Consider the following 17322-nt stretch of genomic DNA (forward strand, 5'->3'; position numbering starts at 1 on the left):
TCCAGATTGAAAACTAATGTTTTTATGCTTGGCTGCTGTCACACGCTAAAAGACACTTTTTATTGCAAAAAAATAGTTTTTGCATCACCACATTTTGAGAGCGATCATTTTTCCATATTTTGGCCCACAGAGTCATGTGAGGTCTTGTTTTTGCAGGACGAGTTGACATTTTTATTGGTACCACTTTCGGGCACATGATATTTTTTGATCGCTTTCTATTCCAATTTGTGGGAGACAGAATGAGTAAAAACCTGCAAATCATGAATTTCTTTTTGGCGGGTTTCATACCGATCCGTGTGTGGTAAAATTAATAAGGCAGTTTTATTCTTCGGGTCAGAACGATGACAGCGATACCACATTTATATAATTTTTTTATATTTTGGCACATTTATACAATAAAAACTGTTTTACAGAAAAATAATTGTTTTTGCATCACTTTATTCTGAGAGCTATAATATATTTTTCTGCTAATGGAGCTGTATGGTGGCTCGTTTTTTTGCTGGACAAGATGACGTTTTCAACGGTACCATGTTTATTTTTATCCGTCTTTTTGATTGTGTGTTATTCCACTTTTTGTTTGGTGGTATGATGGTAAAGCATTGTTTTTTGCCTTGTTTTTTTTATGGTGTTCACTAAAGGGGTTACCTACTGGGACTGTTTAATAGGTCGAGTCGTTATGGACGCGGTAATACTAAATATGTGTACTTTTATTGTTTTTTCATTCAAATATTTATTTAGAGATAGAATATATATTGATTTTATTATTATTATTATTATTAATTTTTCATTAAATATTTTTACAATTATTTATTTATTCATTTTTTTACTTAGTCCCACTATGGGACAATCATTTTTTGGAGGATGATCGCTCCTATGGCATGCAGATGAAGTAACATTTGCATGCCATATAAGCTGTCAGCGCTGCGCTGACAGAGAGTGACTTGCTGACCTTGCACTGTGCATGATCAGCAAGTTTACTTACCTCTGGTGACCCAGATGTCGTCATGACGACATCCGGGTCACCATAGCAATGATTGGGACCCCGCATCATGCTGCTGGGTCTCCAATTCAAAGTCAGAGGTGCTGTCAGCCCCTGTGCCAGCTCCCAAATGCTGCAATGTTGTTAGATCACAGTATTTCGGAGCTTAAAGTGCCAGGAGCGGTCACCTAGTGCCAGGTGTCAGCTGTCAGAATCAGCAGATACCCAGCCATGATTGGCCGTGCTCTCCCCGTGAGCGCAGCCGATCGCTTAGACGTACTATTCCGTCCACGGTCGAATTGTGCCTGGTCACATGGACGGGATAATACGTCTGATGTCAGGAAGGGGTTAATAAGCTTTCTAAGGGTTATATACCATGCAAATGTACTCTGGACCACAAAAAAGTCTATGGGTGATTAATGTACCATATAAACTCGAGTATAAGCTGACCCGAGTATAAGCCGAGGCACCTAATTTTACCACAAAAAATGGGAAAAGTCCCCTCAGCCCCATCCTCGTATGCATTGTCCCCTCATCCCCACCTTGGTATGCACTGCCCTCTCATCTTTATCCTGACATGTGTGGCACCCCTGAGGGTTAAGTCGCCACAGAGGTACTGCACCTCCTCCTGAGGTGTGGTGCCCCACTATCCAGGTAAGGTGGAGACACCTGACCACACTCCAACACCTACATCCCACACAACATGGTAGTGTAGCAAAGCACCCTTTGGTGGCTCCCTGCTTGGAACACGAAGCGTGCTGGGAGGCGGATGGAGTTTAGTTTGCACTAAAAGAGCAGGAAGAGGATAGGATTTAGTCAGTTAGTCAAAGGAGTCTGATGAGGTCAGTCTGTGAAAGTAGATCCCCTGAGTGGGATGGATGAAGGAAGTGCTGCAGCCGTCCTCAGTGATCTGGGTCCGCTGGCACAAGAAGGGAACATTGATAGAAAGCCTGACTCTCCATAAGAAAGAAAAGATTGATCCAGAACGTGAGGAGAATAAGAGAACAAGGACCAGGGTTAGAGGAGAACCCTTCCCAAGTTCTAAGCTCAAGGCCGGGGTCCGGTCCCCGAGGTTGTATGGATACTAATGGTCCTGCAGCAGACACCGGAGGAATAGAAGTAGTGACCACTTTATTCCCACACCAGACTTGGGTGCACAACAGCAACGTGTGTGAGCTGGGACTAGGTAGAAGGAGTCCCCGAAGCAGGCTACAGCTGTCCGCCGTACAAGTAGAATTCTTAGGAACATCTGACAGGAGGAACTCCAGTGTAACTCAGTACTGTGAGTACTTCACTCAAAGGCGCTAAGAGGGAGACGTTCAGAAAAGGCACATATGTTGGCGGAGTGTAGGAAAGGAGTACTTCATCTTGCCTGGAAGTTGGCTGAGCTCCTGAGCCGGAGGACACAGCACGGATGCGGGCACCTGTACCACAACAGACTGTGAGTAAAGTTTTGGAACTACATGCCCTGGTGTCCTCCACTTATTCCTGCGTCAGCCTACCCGACACCGCTACATCCCTCCTGCGCCTGACACCACACAATCTAAGTGTCACTTCACCTACACTGCCCTGGGACTACAGCCCTGCCTGTGGAGGGCTATAACATCATTGCTGCACTACACCATCTGTCTCCGAGGATCTGTCTGCAGCGTCGACTTAACATTTGCCGAACACCACAGGTGGCGTCACGAATCACTTATAAACTTTCACCACCATAAGCACACAGAAACAACCCCCTTTTGCAATGGAGTCCCAGGGCCATGAACCGGGTCATTGCTGCCGTGACAACTCCTGTTGAGAAGATCAACTGGCCGGTACCGAGTACCCCACGGCCCTGGCGAGTGAGGGCGCTCCAACTTGGCATCACGAACAGGATGACGAAGCCCATTGCCACTGGGTTCTGTGTGCCTGAGTTTTATTGGACTTAAAAATTGCTGAAAATGTGCAGAATAACCAAATTAATAGACTGTAAAATGGACTCTCAAAATGGCCGCCGGCGCGGTGAAGAAGGGTGTGACATGGGTGGTCCTAAGAAAAGACCGCAAACTGTCCTGGGCCTGCCCTGTCTGAACTTCTATGTGACAGCAACATGGCCCACCCCCCGAGGGATTCGTATACTGGCATGGTATGGAGGAGTAGGAAGAAGACACCGCCCCCAGAAGGAGGAGCGAGAGCCAGTGGCTGGAAAAGAGTCCAGACAGGAAGAGAAAGGAAAGAACGCCATGATGGAAGGAGAGAGGAGGCCTGAAGAGCGAAGGGAGGTTAAGGTGAACCTCCCTGGCGCAATGGCTGAAGGCTCCGATCTGGCTTCCCATGTGGACCGTCAACAGCTGGAGGATGAGATTACCCAGCTGACTCACAAACTGCGGCTGAAGCAGGAGGTGCTCTGGATGAACAAATGGCAGCACGCCCGGGAGGGGCCACCATCTGCAGTAACCCAGTCACCGGTACTCGCCACTGCTGCACCAGATCTCCTCCAGGCAAACCCTGTTGAGCTTGCGGCCGCTGCCGTACCACCAGTAGCATCTATCACCGTCGCCCCACTGTCACCATCTCTGGGAGAGGACTGCCAGGAGGAGTTGTCCGAGGGCCTGGGAGCCAAAGTGGAGAAAGAAGTAGAGCTCCCGCCTGGACCTGACACGGCCGCGCAGGTCCCGCCGGAGGCCCTTGCGGACCCGGAGATGCCATCCGCTCCACCACCGCCGACATCCGGACAGACTACCCCTGTGGATACCCCTGCAGCTGCCCACCGTCTCAAGCCTGCACCGGAGCCGTAACACCGCCAGGAGGCCCCAGGTACTTCTGCTGTCCCTGCACCTGGGAAGTCCCTGGGGTGTACGGCCGTGGCAGCGTCAGGACAGGTCATGCTGGACCTTGTCTGGGACCGGGACTCTGATCCCTGGGGGGGAATGCCTGAACCCCTAGCGGTAGTGCCCCTGTCCACCGTGGGTAGTGGCAGGCCCCGGGAAGAAGAAGATGAGACACGGGCTCATTGCCAGGAGACCATTCGCCAGCTGGCAGCGGAGCAGAGAGAGAGAGAACAGAGGAGACTAGCTGTGCTAGGCCAAGATCTGGACCGGAAAGAAAGGGTCCGTACCGGTCACTTTGGTCCCCGGGACTCGGCAGGATGGGGACAGGTACTGAATGTGAACCAAGAACGGGGCTTCGGTTTCATCGCCGACCCCAAACGCATCTCCGACCTTTTCTTTAACCGGCGGGATGTGGAGTCACACCTGAGGAAAGGACACCCTGCTAGAGATCTACAACCGGGGGAATATGTAACCTTCACCCGGCATGAAGGGTTAAGAGGTTGGTAGCCATGAATATCCGCCGCATCCCTGAGGATTTTATTGCAGCCTATAAGAAGGAGAAGGCGTATGTACCTCCAGCAGGAATGCCTCCTACGGTAGTGGTTGCACCTACCAACATCAGACAGGCTATATCTACCTCCGTCATCCACCCCATGGTACAGGTAGCTACACCCGCTGTACCACAGGCAGCAATTGCACCAGCTGCCACCACCTCGTCCTATGTGAACCAGCCGAAAGTAAGAGGATGCCCTGAAGTTTTTCCCTGGAAGCAGCCAAGGAAACCAGCTTCCACCACCCCAGGAGGGGACCACCAACATTAAAGAAAATAACAAAAACTAACTATGTTACCCAGGAGGGTATCTGCACCGTTGTGCCTTAAAGTTATTTTTGTTTATTCATCATGTTTTTCCAGTTTTGTTGCCCAGTTTTATTGGCAGCGTTTTCCTTACTGAACTGTGGAGATCATGGACACTGAATGATCCAGAACTTTAATGTATATAGTTGCACCTCTTTAGTTGCCCTCTCTTGGTTTTACATAGCCCATTTTGGAATAAGGACTACCTCACTTGGAGCATGGCTCCTACCAAAAGGACACTACAAGAGATCCCAGCTAGGAGCGGTGTCCAGCACTTACAAGAATAATGTGCCTTATGAAAGTATTAATGGTTAGCAACAGGTTTTATATAGAATCTAATTTAATAAAGAGATGAAGGATTTGAATAAAGATAAAGATTTGAAAAATGCAGATGACGAACCAGACATCAACGATTGTCGCTTAAGGTTAATAAAAGAAGGTAGAAAATATGAAAGAGGAGATGATGAAGAAATATAATGATAACACTTGAAAGTGGTAGTGTGTTTACTGCTAATAGCACTTTGAATTAGGAATCGTAGTAAGATATAGATAGGCAGTTAAAATGTTTGTAACGTTCAAGACTCAGTGCCTCCCACATTGGGATGTTTAGATAAGAACTGTTTATTAGCATTATAAAAATTTTTGTATGTTCCTGTTTTTGTCCATCTTTGTTTTCTTGCAGCTCGCGGACGTGCTATGTTTAATGGGGGGGTATGTGGCGACCCTGACGGTTCAGTCGCCACAGAGGTACTGCACCTCCACCTGAGGTGTGGTGCCCCACTATCCAGGTAAGGTGGAGACACCTGACCACACTCCAACACCTGCATCCCACACAACATAGTAGTGTAGCAAAGCACCCTTTGGTGGCTCCCTGCTTGGAACACGAAGCGTGCTGGGAGGCAGGTGGAGTTTAGTTTGCACTAAAAGAGCAGGAAGAGGATAGGATTTAGTCAGTTAGTCACAGGAGTCTGACGAGGTCAGGCTGTGAAAGGAGATCCCCTGAGTGGGATGGATGAAGGAAGTGCTGCAGCCAACCTCAGTGATCTGGGTCCGCTGGCACAAGAAAGGAACATTGATAGAAAGCCTGACTCTCCATAAGAAAGAAAAGATTGATACAGAACGTGAGGAGAATAAGAGAACAAGGACAAGGGTTAGAGGAGAAACCTTCCCAAGTTCTAAGCGCAAGGCCGGGGTCCGGTCCCCGAGGTTGTATGGATACTAATGGTCCTGCAGCAGGCACCGGAGGAATAGAAGTAGTGACCACTTTATTCCCACACCAGACTTGAGTGCACAACAGCAATGTGTGTGAGCTGGGACTAGGTAGAAGGAGTCCCCGAAGTAGGCTACAGCTGTCTGCCGTACAAGTAGGATTCTTAGGAACATCTGACAGGAGGAACTCCAGTGTAACTCAGTACTGTGAGTACTTCACTCAAAGGCGCTAAGAGGGAGGCATTCAGAAAAGGCACATGTGTTGGCGGAGTGTTGGAAAGGAGTACTTCATCTTGCCTGGAAGTTGGCTGAGCTCCTGACCCAGAGGACATGGCACGGATGCGGGCACCTGTACCACAACAGACTGTGAGTAAAGTTTTGGAACTACATGCCCTGGTGTCCTCCACTTATTCCTGCGCCAGCCTGCCCGACATCGCTACATCCCTCCTGCGCCCGACACTACACCATGTAAGTGTCACTTCACCTACACTGCCCTGGGACTAAAGCCCTGCCTGTGGAGGGCTATAACATCATTGCTGCACTACACCATCTGTCCCAGAGGATCTGTCTGCAGCGTCGGCTTAACATTTGCCGAACACCACAGGTGGCATCACAAATCACTTATAAACTTTCACCACCATAAGCACACGGAAACAACCCCCTTTTGCAATGGAGCTCCAGGGCCACGGACCGGGTCACTGCTGCCGTGACAACTCCTGTTGAGAAGATCAACCGGCCCGTTACCGAGTACCCCACGGCCCTGGCGAGAGAGGGCGCGCCACATGCATGGCTCCTCATCCCTATCCTGACATGCATGGCTCCTCATCTCTATCCTGATATGCATGGCTCCTCATTCCTATCCTTGTATGCATGTTGCCTCATCCTTTTTCTGGTATGCATGGCCCCCTCATCCCTATCCTGGTATGCATGGCTCCTCATCCCTATCCTGGTCTGCATGGCCCCATCAGAAAAACAAAAAAATAAGCCATCCTACTTACTGTCCCTATGCTCCCTCGCAGTGTCTTGTTCCTTTTCCAGCAGCTGCAGGGCAATCAAGTGTGCCCACTACTTGAAAGAATGAATATCCACTGCCCTCCATGCCCATGGGCATGGAGGGCAGTGAATATTCATTCCCTTAAGTAGTGGGCTCACGTTATCACTCGGCCGCTGCAGGAAGCCGGCCCTGCGACTACTGTGCCCACTATTAAAGAGAAATGAATATTCACTGCACAGGCTTTATAATATATAATATTGTGCAAGAGGCACACTCATTCCACATGCAGAATGCTCCTTGCAGGCTTTCTGGGATTGATGCTATGTGTGTGGATGGATCCCTGAAGCCAGTGATCTGCAATCAAGCACCAGATGAAATTGGTTGAGAGGGGGACAATGCCTGGAGGTGGGTTATGGCATGAGCAGGGCACCAGTTACCTGGGTCTTATTGCTGCACAGCGGAGCTGTCCACTGACTGTGGTGCTGCAAGTTTAGTGCCAGCTCTGCCCTCTCCAGCCTTGCTACAGTATGTACAAGAAGAGCGGCACTGCGCATGCCCGAGAGTCTCTATTGCTATAATTACACAAGCCTTCTTGGGAAATAGGGCTGTAGCATTTAGTCACCCAGAGCACAAGGTAAAAATGGCCTGGATTCCTCACTGCAAGATGGGATTGTAGTAGGCAGATGTAGTCTGTGTGTGTAGGTGCAGGCAGCCCAGCACTGATGTCCTCCCTACCTTGGTATGCCCCCCTGACTAAAACTGGCAGAAGCGTTAAAGAGTATTTGGTCAGTATTTTACCTCAGTATTTAATCAGTATTTTACCTTAGTGTTTGATCAGTATTTTACTTCAGTATTTGGTCAGCATTTTACCTCAGTATTTGGTCAGTGGTTTACCTCAGTATTTGGTCAGTATTTTAACTCAGTATTTTAGTATTTTACCTCAGTGTTTCATGAGTATTTTAATTTAGTATTTTGTCAGCATTTTACCTCAGTATTTGGCTACTATTTTACCTCAGTATTTGGTCAGTATTTTACCTCAGTGGTCAGTAGTTTACCTCGGTGTTTGATCAGTATTTTATTTCAGTATTTGGTCAGTATTTTACCTCAGTATTTTACCTCAGTGTTTGGTCAGTATTTTATCTCACTGTTTGATCAGTATTTTACCTCAGTATTTGGTCATTATTTTACTTCAGTATTTGGTCAGTGTTTTACCTCATGGTTTGGTCGGTATTTTACCTCAGTATTTGGTCAGTTTTTAGCTCAGCATTTGGTCAGTATTTTACCTCAGTATTTGGTCAGTATTTTATCTCAGTATTTGATCAGTATTTTACCTCAGTATTTGGTCAGTATTTTACCTCAGTGTTTAGTCGGTATTTTACCTCAGTATTTAATCAATATTTTACCTCAGTGTTTTAGTATTTTACCTCAGTATTTTGTCAGTATTTTATCTCAATGTTTGGTCAGTATTTTACCTCAAGTATTTGGCCAGTTTTTAGCTCAGCATTTGGTCAGTATTTTACCTCAGTATTTGGTCAGTATTTTATCTCAATGTTTGGTCAGTATTTTACCTCAAGTATTTGGCCAGTATTTTACCTCAGTATTTGATCATTGGTTTACCTCAAGTATTTGGTCAGTATTTTATTTCAGTGTTTCAGTATTTCACCTCAGTGTTTGGTCAGTATTTTACCTCAGTAGTTAGTCAGTCTTTTACCTCATGGTTTGGTCGGTATTTTACCTCAGTATTTGGCCAGTTTTTAGCTCAGTATTTGGTCAGTACTTTACCTCAGCATTTGGTCAGTATTTTATCTCAGTATTTGATCAGTATTTTACCTCAGTATTTGGTCAGTATTTTACCTCAGTGTTTTGTCAGTATTTTACCTCAAGTATTTGGTCAGTTTTTAGCTCAGTATTTGGTCAGTATTTTACCTCAGTTTTTGGTCAGTATTTTATCTCAATGTTTGGTCAGTATTTTACCTCAAGTATTTGGCCAGTATTTTACCTCAGTATTTGATCATTGGTTTACCTCAAGTATTTGGTCAGTATTTTATTTCAGTGTTTCAGTATTTTACCTCAGTGTTTGGTCAGTATTTTACCTCAAGTATTTGGCCAGTTTTTAGCTCAGCATTTGGTCAGTATTTTACCTCAGTATTTGGTCAGTATTTTATCTCAATGTTTGGTCAGTATTTTACCTCAAGTATTTGGCCAGTATTTTACCTCAGTATTTGATCATTGGTTTACCTCAAGTATTTGGTCAGTATTTTATTTCAGTGTTTCAGTATTTCACCTCAGTGTTTGGTCAGTATTTTACCTCAGTAGTTAGTCAGTCTTTTACCTCATGGTTTGGTCGGTATTTTACCTCAGTATTTGGCCAGTTTTTAGCTCAGTATTTGGTCAGTACTTTACCTCAGCATTTGGTCAGTATTTTATCTCAGTATTTGATCAGTATTTTACCTCAGTATTTGGTCAGTATTTTACCTCAGTGTTTTGTCAGTATTTTACCTCAAGTATTTGGTCAGTTTTTAGCTCAGTATTTGGTCAGTATTTTACCTCAGTTTTTGGTCAGTATTTTATCTCAATGTTTGGTCAGTATTTTACCTCAAGTATTTGGCCAGTATTTTACCTCAGTATTTGATCATTGGTTTACCTCAAGTATTTGGTCAGTATTTTATTTCAGTGTTTCAGTATTTTACCTCAGTGTTTGGTCAGTATTTTACCTCAAGTATTTGGCCAGTTTTTAGCTCAGCATTTGGTCAGTATTTTACCTCAGTATTTGGTCAGTATTTTATCTCAATGTTTGGTCAGTATTTTACCTCAAGTATTTGGCCAGTATTTTACCTCAGTATTTGATCATTGGTTTACCTCAAGTATTTGGTCAGTATTTTATTTCAGTGTTTCAGTATTTCACCTCAGTGTTTGGTCAGTATTTTACCTCAGTAGTTAGTCAGTCTTTTACCTCATGGTTTGGTCGGTATTTTACCTCAGTATTTGGCCAGTTTTTAGCTCAGTATTTGGTCAGTACTTTACCTCAGCATTTGGTCAGTATTTTATCTCAGTATTTGATCAGTATTTTACCTCAGTATTTGGTCAGTATTTTACCTCAGTGTTTTGTCAGTATTTTACCTCAAGTATTTGGTCAGTTTTTAGCTCAGTATTTGGTCAGTATTTTACCTCAGTTTTTGGTCAGTATTTTATCTCAATGTTTGGTCAGTATTTTACCTCAAGTATTTGGCCAGTATTTTACCTCAGTATTTGATCATTGGTTTACCTCAAGTATTTGGTCAGTATTTTATTTCAGTGTTTCAGTATTTTACCTCAGTGTTTGGTCAGTATTTTACCTCAGTAGTTGGTCAGTGTTTTACCTCATGGTTTGGTCAGTACTTTACCTCAGCATTTGGTCAGTATATTATCTCAGTATTTGATCAGTATTTTACCTCAGTATTTGGTCAGTATTTTACCTCAGTGTTTGCTCTGTATTTTACCTCAGTATTTAATCAATATTTTACCTCAGTGTTTTAGTATTTTACCTCAGTATTTTGTCAGTATTTTATCTCAATGTTTGGTCAGTATTTTACCTCAGTATTTGATCATTGGTTTATCTCAAGTATTTGGTCAGTATTTTACCTCCGTGTTTTAGTATTTTATTTCAGTGCTTTAGTTTTTTACCTCAGTGTTTGGTCGGTATTTTACTTCAGTATTTGGTCTGTATTTTACCTCAGTATTTGGTCAGTATTTTACCTCAGTATTTGTGAGCCAAAACAAGGAGTTTATGGATAATACAGACGTGGCGATGTGTTTCCTCTGATTGCTCCACTCCTGGTTTTGGCTTACAAATACGGATGTCAAATAATGACCAAATACTGAACGTGTGCACGTGCGCTTAAAATTAGACATCAATACAAAAGGTAAGACTATGTTCCCACAATTAGTTTTTGCTGAGTTGTTTTATGCTGCATATTCCTAAAAAAATGCAAGTAACCTATTCTACCTAATAGGTACAGAAATGGCACAGAAAATCTGCAACATCAAAAACTCATTGTGGGAACTAAACTTTAACGTTAGATATCAATACAAAATATAAACTTATGTTTCAATGATGCGTGTTTGGTGAGTTTTTGCATATTTTTTAAAAAAATGCAAGTGACCTATTTTGCTTGATCGGTGCAGAAATAGTTCAGAAAAACTGCCACATCAAGAGCTCATAGTGGGAATATAACCTCATGAAATTATCAGAATGTCCTCTTATATGGCTACATTCCCACGATGTTTGGGGGCTGTCTATAACTTTGGGGATCTGCTCTGGGGCAGTTTAGATTTCACCTTTCTGTCTTTAGGCTTAGTTAGGCTGGTTTCACATTAGCGCTTTTTAAGCGCACGTACGGCCGGGGGTAGCTCCGCCCCCGAGCCGGCTCTCTGCCCGGCGTGCCCGCCCCTTGCTTGTAGCGCCGCCTCCTAGCGGACAGCGGCGCCTGCGATCGGCGCACCCTATCTTTAGCATAGGGTGCGCAGATCGTGCGCAGGCCGTGCGCTAGTTGCGCTTTGACCTGCGCTGCGCACTTTTGATGGTGCGCCGTGCGCGCCAAAATCCGAAAAGTTCGATTTTGGCGCGCACGGCGCACCGTCAAAAGTGCGCAGCGCAGGTCAAAGCGCAACTAGCGCATGGCCTGCGCACGATCTGCGCACCCTATGCTAAAGATAGGGTGCGCCGATCGCAGGCGCCGCTGTCCGCTAGGAGGCGGCGCTACAAGCAAGGGGCGGGCACGCCGGGCAGAGAGCCAGCTCGGGGGCGGAGATACCCCCGGCCGTGCGTGCGCTTAAAAAGCGCTAATGTGAAACCAGCCTAAGGCCTCTTTCACACATCAGGTTTTCGCCGTCAGGCGCGATCCGGCGCTTTTGACAGAAACCGGATCCGGCGAAATGCAATGCCGGATCCGGTTTCCCCCCCATTGACTTGCATTTGCGCCGGATTGCGCCGGATGGCCATGCGTTTCATCCGGTTTTCGCCGGATCCGGCAATGTGTCGCGATCCGGCGTCTGGAAAAAACGGCTACTGTAACGTTTTTTGTCTCCGGCGAAAAAGCCGGACACGCCGGATCCGGCGCGTCCGTCTTTTTCACACAATGAAAGCCTATGAGCGCCACAATGCGCCTGATCCGGCGAAAGCCGGATCCGGTGGCCGGATCCGGTTTTTTTGGTCTGAGCATGCTCAGTAGCTCTGCCCACAAGACATATATAAAAGCAAGACAGTGGGACCCACAGCCACACCCAACATGCCACCCAAGAAAGCAACCAAGCGCAGCAGGAGAAGGCAGGAGACCACTGCAGCACCACCACCACCCCAAATGGAGCAGCAAATGGAACATGCTGAGGAGGGGAGGCCAGCAGCAGATGAGAGACGGTAATTATCAAATCCCCCATTACTCCAAACTAGGGCTATTGAATATCAAGATATTCATTGGCCCTTTGTTTCTCTTTATTCAACAGCCGCCCAATTGATGCAGCAGCAGCAGCAATGGCAGCAGCTGGAACACCACCCACAGGCATGGAGTGTGGCCACCAGGAAGACAGCACATCATCTTCTGGGAGCCCTCCCTCGCATCGTCAGCGTTTGACGGTAAGTTTTTATTTCCAAAATCCATCATCTCTGTAATATATGTCTATTCATTGCCTTTTATTTCAAAACAGGATTCACAAGATGAAGAGGAGCTCCCAGAAGAAGAAGGAAGGGGTGGACAGACACCTGGAGTGGGCTCACAATTGGTAAGTTTTTTGCATCAAACGCAGAAACACAACATCACACTACACACAACACATAGAAAACAATGTTCTGCAGACCACACACAGCAAACAAATGCCTACATCCAAAGACATAACATTTTTTGTTTTCTTCTCTAGTCTTCCCAATCTGGTGCTCGGCCAAGAGGTCCTCGCAGTGCCTCCCAGGGTCGTCGGCGACAGCAACGCGGCGGTCACCAGCGTGTAAGTATAAATATTTTTGCTTTGTTTTTTTGCACTTTTTATTTCATTTCTTTTGTGGAGGCTAATTATGTTATTTTTGTCTTTTTCTTTAACAGCCTTCACAGCGTGCTCCCGACTCTGACGGTGAGGATGGAGGACTCGATGTGGACCACCTCATCGATCTTGTCAGAGAAAGGGAGCCGCTCTGGAATATGGCTGACCGCCGCCACGCTGACCTTATCGTTACCCGACGACTCTGGGAGGAAATCTGTTCGCTCCTTGTGGGCCGCTGGGAGGACCTCGATGTTCGGGCCCAGATTAAAGAGCGTAAGTATATACAGTACCGGTTGCTTGATGTAAACCAGTGTTTCCCGAACTCCAGTCCTCGTGGTCCCCACGGATCATGTGTTCAGGATTTCTATTTACTATGGAAATCCTGAAAACATGACCCCTGGGGACCATGAGGACTGGAGTTTGGGAAACACTGATGTTGTATACTAACCACTCCTTTCTCGTTTCAGGGAACAGAATTGTGAATCGGTGGCGGTCTGTGAGGGATCGTTTCAAGAAGGAGTTCAATAAAGAGATGCGGGCCCCGAGTGGATCTGGAGGACGCAGGAGCAAGTACAAGTACGCACAAGCCCTGTCGTTCCTCCGGGAAACAATGGTCACTAGAAGGTAAATATTACACACCACATGTGAAAAAAAATGTTAGATGTAACTTTTTTTTTTCAGCCAGGGCCATACCATGTCAGTATTTTAATTGTTTTTTTTTCTCTTTATTCCACAGCACGGTGAGCAGCACTCGGGAGCCTGCACGATTGGACCCTTCTGAGGCGATCCCTGAGGAGACCGGCACCGAGGGACACTTCGACCGCCCCGGTACATCTGCACCTTCCCAGCCTTCCCACACATTCGACCCATCTGTCCCATCCACCAGCACAGGAGCATCGTGGCCGCCTACATTACATGAAGCTGCTGGTGAGGAGATCGCTTTCCCTTTACCCCACCCTTCTGCCCCTGCCACCTCTAGTACACCTGCGGGTACTGGGCGGCAGCGGCAGAGGGGTCAGGAAAAGAGTTATGCGCCAGAGTTCTTGCATCTGAATGCATCTTTCCAGAACTGTCTAAAAGTCTTGTCAGAGCAAATCTCCGCAGGCTTTCAGCAGATCAACTCCAGCATTCTGGAGGTGAAGACACTTCTGCAAACCATGCATTCAGAAGCAAGATCTTCGCCAAACCACACCTTTTTCAGGTCTGTTGTGGAGCGCATGGCAACACTATCTCCTACCCAGCAGATGCATGTAATGCATTCGTGCCACGGTGCTCTACAGCAGGTTACCTCCCACCACTGTAGTTCCTCCACCTGCACCCCCTCCAGCCACTTTCCATCCTCCCCCTCCTATTACATCTGCACCCCCTCCAGCCACTTTCCATCCTCCCCCTCCTATTACATCTGCACCCCCTCCAGCCACTTTCCATCCTCCCCCTCCTATTACATACCAGCAACCTCACCAGTACCAGCAACCTTCCCAGTACCAGCAACCTCCCCAGTACCAGACATCTCCCCACTTCCAGCAACCTGCCCCGTACCAAACTCCTTCCCCGTACCAAACTCCTTCCCCGTACCAAACTCCTTCCCCGTACCAAACTCCTTCCCCATACAACTTTCCATCAACATCATCTGCTCCTACAGTCCCTGCCCAACCCTCCACTCCACCGCCCACCACCTCTTCTGCCTCCCACATGTCCACCCATTCTGTAGCTTTTTCCACACCATCACCTCTAACTGTTCCTTCCCCACCACGATCCCAGTCCTCTCTCCACACTCCCATTGTCGAAGTGTCCCGCAGCCCCTCCAGCAGTATTTCCACCCCACACAACACCGAGTTATAATGTTTTTTTTGTAATAAAAATGCCCATTTGGTTGGTTTCAAACCTTTATTAAAAAAGTTTTTTTAACTTTAAAAACAGTTTACACAAAAAAAAATATTTTAAATAAAAGTTAAATTATTGTTTACACTGGTTGGCTGTCAGGTCTTTCTGCGGCGAAATATGTTTAAAAAAAAGGTTAAATACAGGGTATTTAAAAGGTAAAAAGGTATTCAAAACCAGGTATATAACTGTGGGTAAATTTTAGCTTTTTGCCACAGTTGTGTTCCTGGTTGTGTTTGAAGCAAAGTATTTCACCTGAAAAGTTGTGTTTATTGTTGGTGATTTCCTAACAATGTACACAACTTTTGTTAAAAGGTGAAATACTTTGCATAAAACACAACCAGGTACACACCTGTGGCCTAAAGCTAAAAATAGTAAGACCATGACAAGATAGCCAACTTTGGTAGGCAAAGGTATATACTGTTGGTCCAGAAGGTACACAAGTTTGGTTAGGGCACAAATCTTTCACACTCTGTCATCCTGCCAGTGTACTCTGCCTTGAGGTGACATAAAGTATAGTGCAAAATTGTCCCTCATTACTGAAACCGTCACAGAACTTCTAGTGGTAATATTTCCAATGACAACATCCATCTTCGCCAGTAACTTGCTCTTCTCTCCAACCTGCACTTTCTCCTCTACAACCTGTCAAAGAAGGGCTGTAGGAACATGCTATATATAGTTTTCCAGTAGCCAATCCCGTTCGGAAGGCCACAAGGGTCAATTTTAAAAACCAGATCCGGCGTAATCCGTCGAAAAACGGATAGAAAAACGGATGAACCGGATGAGACGGATCCGGTTTTGTCTGTCAAGAACAAGACGGATCCGGCAGAAAAACGGATCCGGCACATCAGGTTTTACAAAACATTTGCCGGATCCGGCATTCCGGCACGACGCCGGATCGCGCCTGACGCCGAAAACCTGATGTGTGAAAGTAGCCTTAGTCCTCCGGCTGTGACAAAGCGTCTAAGGCAACGTAGGAATGCTCCACAACTACTGCTAGTTGTGGTGTTAAGACCAGGGGTCTGCAATCCGCTGAGCGACCAACCTCTCTGGTGTTCTGGTGGCATAGCCTTTTGCGCTCTCCTCCTCGGTGACCCATTCATTACAGACATTGCTGTGTGTGACACACATCAGCGACCGGCCCCCCGCCGGGTATCGCTGATCGTGCAGAATCATCTTGGGCCATATTTTGATCATTGGTCTCCCATTGGCCAGCACGCATCGCTGCGTGTGGCAGCGGGAGACGAACGATCAGCGACGCTGCATGCTGGGATCTAAGGTAAACAGCGGGTTTCTAGTCGCGCGGCTCTTGGATACCCGCTGTTTACCTTAGATATCAGGATGCACGCTGGTTTCCAGGGTAAACAATGGGTATCCAAGAGCCGCGTGGCTCTTAGAAACCCGCTGTTTACCTTAGATACCAGCTTGCTCGCTGGTCCTGATCGCTGGAGGGGCTGTTTATGTGACAGCTCACCAGTGATCAGCTTAGCGATGTCCCAGCAATCCAATCCATGTCGGATCGTTGGTGGAATCGCTGGGACATCGTTATGTGTAACGGGGCCTTAAGGGGTAAGCTGAAACATTTTTTTCATAATAGCCAACAGAAGGCCACTCCACTTAAGATGTAGCGTGCTGCAGAGATAGCAGAACAATCCAAGGTCAAGGAAGGACATAAGGTCAGTGAGGTCATATGACAAATACACAAAAATGTAGGAGTTGTAGATTCATTGCTCCTCAATCCAAGTTTACAAAGCCACCAATATATTTATTGTGAGGCAAGTACATAACAGTAATGTAGATAGTTAGATTTGTAAAGAGTCAGACCTCAAGAGTGACAGCATGTATGGCACATGAGTTATAAATATAGTAGAGTTGAGCGAGAACGGGTTGAAAAAATTCAAAAGTCGCCGACTTTCGCCAAAGTCGGGTTTCGTGAAATGAAACCCGACCTTAGCGTGAGGTCGGCCACGATGTCGGCGACCATCGCGCCAAAGTCAAGTTTCAAAAGATGCTTTTGCGCCCTTTTTCAGCCAATCAGGAAGAACGGACACTGTGGGCAACGTGATGACATAGGCAGCGGTTACCACCATGTTTGTGAAGGGCATGCAAGTGATTGGCTTGCTTTGTGTGGCATCACAGGGGGTATAAAAGGGCCTGCACGCCGACCGCCATGTTACTTATGCTGATCTCAGAATAGGGAGAGCTGCTGCTGCCTGCTGATTCTGTAGGGAGAGCGTTAGGCAGGGAAGAAGATACCAAAAACTACTTCTGCTGCTAGCGATTTTGCCTGTACAACACACCAGTTACTGTGCAGTGCCAGGAGAGGCTATATTTCGGTGCATCAGCTCTGTTGGCTATTAGGCTGCCTTTTAAGGCTCCCTGATAGCTGCATTGCTGTTTTCACACTGCTGAGCAAACTGCTTTTTTCAAAGCAATCCAAATTTTATTGTTTTGTCCTGGTGAGTTACTGAGCATTTATTTTTTCACACACCGTACAGCGGTGTACGCTCCTCACACAGTACCGTGTACCAGCTGTTATCACGGCCAAATTGAAGTTATCTACATGTGTGACTCTGTAAGGAAA

At 46.3% G+C, this 17322-nt stretch overlaps 1 long non-coding RNA gene across 1 annotated transcript in view; it reads left to right on the plus strand.

The window, feature by feature from the left end:
- The first annotated feature begins 7507 nt into the window (after positions 1-7507).
- LOC141091399 (uncharacterized) overlaps positions 7508-17322 on the plus strand; it is a 92968-nt gene continuing 83153 nt past the window's right edge. Inside the window, exon 1 of the long non-coding RNA XR_012232502.1 lies at positions 7508-7633. This is a non-coding gene — a long non-coding RNA (uncharacterized lncRNA). The remainder of the gene's footprint in view (positions 7634-17322) is intronic.

Source organism: Dendrobates tinctorius, unplaced genomic scaffold (genome assembly GCF_039654945.1).
Source record: "Dendrobates tinctorius isolate UK_male_01 unplaced genomic scaffold, ASM3965494v1 ptg000051l, whole genome shotgun sequence".
Taxonomy (NCBI): Eukaryota; Metazoa; Chordata; class Amphibia; order Anura; family Dendrobatidae; genus Dendrobates; species Dendrobates tinctorius.